Here is a 6,000-nt window from a genome sequence, read left to right as displayed (position 1 = left end):
AACACGAACACGATTAACACGAACAAAAAGCATCATTAAGTTAGCATGGTTGCTAATGCTAATACCAGCCGATGCTAAAGTGCATTGCTGTCCTATAAATGACGTTTTTACTGCCACAATGTGAGTCTATGGTTTATAGATCAGGTGGTTTTAGCATACCTGCGTTAGCTTAATGCCCGGTGCACATATGAAGCTTGCAGATTATTAAACTAATTTTTATTTTTAATAATTACATTAATAACAATGCCACTCTGTGATGGAGATGACGGTACAGTCTTCACTCTGTGATGGAGATGAAGGTACAGTCTGCACTCTGTGATGGAGATGACGGTACAGTCTTCACTCTGTGATGGAGATGAAGGTACAGTCTTCACTCTGTGATGGAGATGAAGGTGCAGTCGGCACTCTGTGATGGAGATGACGGTACAGTCTTCACTCTGTGATGGAGATGAAGGTGCAGTCGGCACTCTGTGATGGAGATGACGGTACAGTCTTCACTCTGTGATGGAGATGAAGGTGCAGTCGGCACTCTGTGATGGAGATGACGGTACAGTCTTCACTCTGTGATGGAGATGAAGGTGCAGTCTGCACTCTGTGATGGGGATGAAGGTGCAGTCTGCACTCTGTGACGGAGATGAAGGTGCAGTCTGCACTCTGTGATGGAGATGAAGGTGCAGTCTGCACTCTGTGACGGAGATGAAGGTGCAGTCTGCACTCTGTGACGGAGATGAAGGTGCAGTCTGCACTCTGTGATGGAGATGAAGGTGCAGTCTGCACTCTGTGATGGAGATGAAGGTGCAGTCTGCACTCTGTGATGGAGATGAAGGTGCAGTCTGCACTTTGTAAATATATCGCTCCTGTAAGTCCTGTTCTAGCTGCTCCCTTTACACAACCATGGTGTTTTATTCGATAAATAATTAACTCGATAATACAAATAGTAAGATAAAAAGTGGATCCAACTAGTAAATAATAATTACAGCTAGTTTCTCTCTGACTCATCCAGATGCTCCGATAACGTTCATGTTGGCAAATCATACCTCCATTTAAAAGTGTGAAAGTAAATCAGAGTCAGTGAAACATGTTTAAAGCCCAACCTCAGAACTGATGGATCAGTCAGTGCTTTAAAGTAAAGGACCTTTTACTGAACCACGGTTCACATACAGGCTGAAATGTTAAAGCTTCAAAATAAATATAAAATGAAGTAAAGTTTAACAAGGATGACTTCTGCCTGGAAAAACAGCATCCTTTAAGCAAGATGACTGAAATGAAGCTGAGGAAGAGGAAAGCAAGTCCCAAAACAGATACTGCGTATTTTACAGCTGCTGACAAAGACAAAAATGGATTTGATGTGAAATATATAAATTCATATAAAGGTAAGTTTTAATTTTAATGCGATTCTTTGTTTGTATTATTTTCCCCCTTCTATTAACAGTTAGGGGCATTGAGAGTATTGAGAATGAAAACACCAAACTAGAGTTAGGCTAGGATTGAAAAACACTGTCTTTATAGATTTGTTCTTTGTCATTCAGGACGTGGACTATTCAGCTGTGTCCATTTTGATAAGGGAGAATTTCTTTTGGAATACAGAGGACAACTTCTAAACAATCGTGAATGTGATCAGGGACATAAATTATATCATGATTCCCTAAAAGTATTCATGTTTGAATTCCCTTTCAATGGAAAACTCCTATGGAATGTATAATATAATTATGTATAATATTACAACGTACCACATATAATGCCATGTAAATGTGTAGAATTTTGAAAAGAATGTGATTGCAGGCAAAAATTGTTTTTATTTGTTTCATGCTTCAGCGTTGATGCTGCCAGAGAAGATGGTTCCCTTGGGAGACTTGTCAATGATGACCATATCAGCCCAAACAGCAAAATGAAAATAATCACTGTAGAGGGAAAACCTCATCTGTGTTTATTTGCAACTAGGGGCATCAACCCTGGAGAAGAGCTCACATACAACTATGGTGATTCTGAGTGGCCTTGGTGACGCAAGGTATTAAAGATGACCTCACTGTTACTGGGATCGTGTTTAAACATGCAGATATCACATAGAAATCATTACATGATACTTCCTTCTATTTATATTCCCAAGATTGTATGTTATGACACTTTACAGACTTCAGCTGAAAAACTCCAACTGCCAATTAACCAATTCTGTAAGCTGTTTCTGAGGCAAACTCCTTTAAACCCACAACAGCAGTCACCCTGGAAACTATCAAACAACGATATGAGCATAAGAAGAACATTTTATCTTTAATCTCCTGTGACTTTTTTTCATTTTAGAATGTAGCTGGGACTGTACCTGAGGTCACAACAGGACTTACAGTTAAAACAGACATGTCAGAGTCTGAGGTTCCAACAGAAGATTCAGAAAAGGTCATTTTAAGAAATCATGTTCTGATTATTCCATCTTGCAATCTTCGTTCTGAAACTGGTCTTTTAACTGTTCCTTTAACTCGTTTAAAATCGATGGGAGATAGGGCCTTCTCTTCACTAGCTCCAAAACTGTGGAATTCATTACCAACTGAGATAAGGCAAGCAACATCTATTGGCACTTTTAAATCTCTGCTTAAAACTTATTTTTTTAGGGTAGCTTTTAATTTGACTAATTGTAATTTTACATAGTGCCTATTTTATTGTCTATTTTTGTTGCTTTCATTTTAATCTTTATATTATGTGTGTAATTTTGTTGCTTTTATTTTGCTTTTGTAAAGCGCTTTGAGATGTTCTTTTAAAGGCGCTATAGAAAATAAAGGTTATTATTATTATTATTATTATTATTATTATTATTATTATTAATATTAATTATGCCAAAATATTGCAGGCAGGTTGTCATTGTTTCAGATAGGTTGTTCATCACAAGACTGTTTCTTTTGTCACTGATGCACGGTAATTGTGAAGTATGTCTGTGAGCTGCGCCTTGCACAGAAAACCGTACTTCTGCTCAGAGAGAGCAGTGCATGTACTTTTAGATGCTAAATTTTGGATTTAGTTAGTCAGTGTATGTGATGCTGTGAATGACTGAGGCCCGTTTTTTGGGAACACTGTGTCTAACGAGTACATTCAGGAACTCAGTATGTTTCTTTGGTAGAGCCCCACTACAATAGTGTGTGTCGGTGTGATTGACAAGCACATGCTCTATCAGTACTGTAGTGATTTATATGGAGTTTGTGTTTATCAGCTTGTGTATGGCACACACATGGTTAAGCAGTACACTGGATATTAATGGGGCCTTGTAGAAATGTTAGTTAATGTACATCAGCAGCTGTGCGTATAGTGTCTGACAGGTCTCATGGGACTTCACTTTGTGAAGCTATAATATGAACAGCACATGTTCATTAGGTACATTCATCATAAATGTGTATTTAACAGATGTAAAGTTACTGACTGGAGTCAGTATTTTGCTCGGTAAAGTGTGTTTACTCCACCATCCTTCAGTGGCAAGGTACCATTCTAGGTGCACCACAGAGCAGATATGACTGATGTTGGTTTTTGTATTGCCAGTAAAGCACTGACAGACATTACAGTGTGTGGTGTTCAGTTAGAAGTTAATCATCTTCAGCACTGTACATTATTTACAGGCATCATTGTCACTGCTGGGCATCCATTACATGGGTATTAGCAGTATACCATATACAGTGCATATATCTAATATTTACAGTGCACTTAACACTTCCCAGAGCCCTGCCCTAATCACTATAGAGAATATATTAGATGTAGTGGTGAAGGAATTGGATCATTGATGCTTTAGTGAAGATGAACTGAAACGTTGTAGAGACTTCTGCCACTTTTACAGAAACTGGTTGATGTTTAGATGTTGCCAAGATGCTCTAAGGAACAAAAGATGGCAAACTAAACCACACTGTAACTGTAATGAATCGTCACAACAGGACTTACAAATATAACAGACATGTCAGAGTCTGAGGTTCCAACAGAAGATTCAGAAAAGGTAATTTTAAGAAATCATGTTCTGATTAATTATGCCAAAATATTAAACGTTGTAGAGACTTCTGCCACTTTTACTTTAGACTTTTGTTTAGATGTTGCCCTATGAGATGCTCTAAGGAACAAAAGATGGCAAACTAAACCACACTGTATCTGTGATCCTTAATGAAGCCACTACTGACTGTCCAAATAACTAAGAACTAAGCATTAACTTTAGAAATATTTGAATAATAATACACAGTTGTCATTATATCAAACACACTATTCAATCTACTGTATATTTTGGGAAATGCTTTGGCTGAAAAGTTTCTTGGTTTCATATGTTTCCTAATGTAGACATTCTTCTTAATTATTCCCAAAATGTTATCCTGGTTAGGAAGGCACTATAGCTTAGTTTACGCTATCAGATTTTTGGAATAACTTGGGTATAGTTTTGTTGTTTTCAGGATTTTGCATTTTAGCTAAACTGTCTTAATATCAGAAAGTAAGTCAAGTTTTATGGTAAACTATCCCTGATCTAAACATTCTAAAGAGCTGTAGGTCATCACATCAAGACATTAAATTGCATGTAGTGTAATTATGAGTACTGCCAAGGGTCTGATGCATAGAAATTTTGAACTACCGTTGCAGCCATTTTGTTTAAACTACCAATGTTTATTTTGTGTGGAAAACATTGGTTCAAACATGCATCTAGTGCTGACTAAAGTTGCTGTTGCACAAAGTTGTAAATCTTACTGCGCTTTTGTCCCGACAACCTACAACCACATTCATTTATGAAAATTGTAGTACACGTACATAAATTCCTTTGTATCAGCCCAAAGTGGGATTATCCAGCAAAATACTTTTAGCCATGTCCATGTGCAACTTTCATCATTTTATTGTTGTTTGTTTTAGATTACAGTTGTGAAGGAGCAATCTGGGTCTGATGAACAGGATACAATAGGAACAAGTAAGAAGACAGTAAAAGTAAGTTATGAAATTCTATGGAATGCGTAGTCTTAATCCCCAACTCACTCTTGCTAATTTACCAAAATGACCATTTGCTTAAGTATTCATTTTTGTTATATGTATTTCTAATTACTGTATGTACTGTCATACAATTGTGCAAAAAATATTTTATCATATATCAAATAAATAAGTATGAGTAACAGGTTCAGTTGTTTTAGTCACAACTTTGAATCTGAGAGCTCAGTAGAGTTGCAAGTAGAGCAAGAGGAGAAAGAAAAGGTTGTCTATTCCAAGATTACCAAGTTGAAACCTGAAGGTGCAAGCAAGGGCAAGGTGTGTTTTAAGGCCAGAGAAGGATCTTGTGAAGAAGCTGGCTTATTTTATAGAGAGCAGTTGACTGATGGAGAATCTGATGATAAGACCTTTAGACAATGCTCAGGGACTCTTTTAAGCAAAGGTAAGCAAGTGTTGGAAACCCACAGAACATCTGAAGTTAAAGGAATAGGGAGTGGCTCAGACTGTTTAGCTCTGCCAATAGAAGTCATTGGAAATCCTACAAGCCAAAATCTCTTGGAAGGTGGTAGAGATTTTGTTCTGAAGTGAAGAAAAATTACTGTTATACTTGTGGGAAACCCCAGTCAAAAATTTCTCGACATCTGAAGACACACATGAGAGACGTTGAAGTTGCAAAGGCTCTGTCCTTCCCAAAGAACTCAAAAGAACGTAAAGTATTGCTGGAGAAACCTAGCAACAAAAGCAACTACGGTATCAGCATAATACTGATGTTGTAAAGAAAGCTACTGGGATGCTCAAAGTAAGAAGAAAACCAACCAGAACTTGTGACTACAAAGAATTTGTGCATTGTATGTACTGCAAAGGGATGTTTGTCTATAAAGACGTAAAATGTACTGCAAAGGGATGTTTGTCTATAAAGACATGTAAAATGTACTGCAAAGGGATGTTTGTCTATAAAGACATGTAAAATGTACTGCAAAGGGATGTTTGTCTATAAAGACATGTAAAATGTACTGCAAAGGGATGTTTGTCCTATAGCGACATGTAAAAAGTTGTTCTTTAAAGCCAGGAGATTTA

Source organism: Tachysurus vachellii, chromosome 14 (genome assembly GCF_030014155.1).
Source record: "Tachysurus vachellii isolate PV-2020 chromosome 14, HZAU_Pvac_v1, whole genome shotgun sequence".
NCBI classification, from domain to species: domain Eukaryota; kingdom Metazoa; phylum Chordata; class Actinopteri; order Siluriformes; family Bagridae; genus Tachysurus; species Tachysurus vachellii.
Note: the sequence above shows the minus strand (reverse complement) of the source record.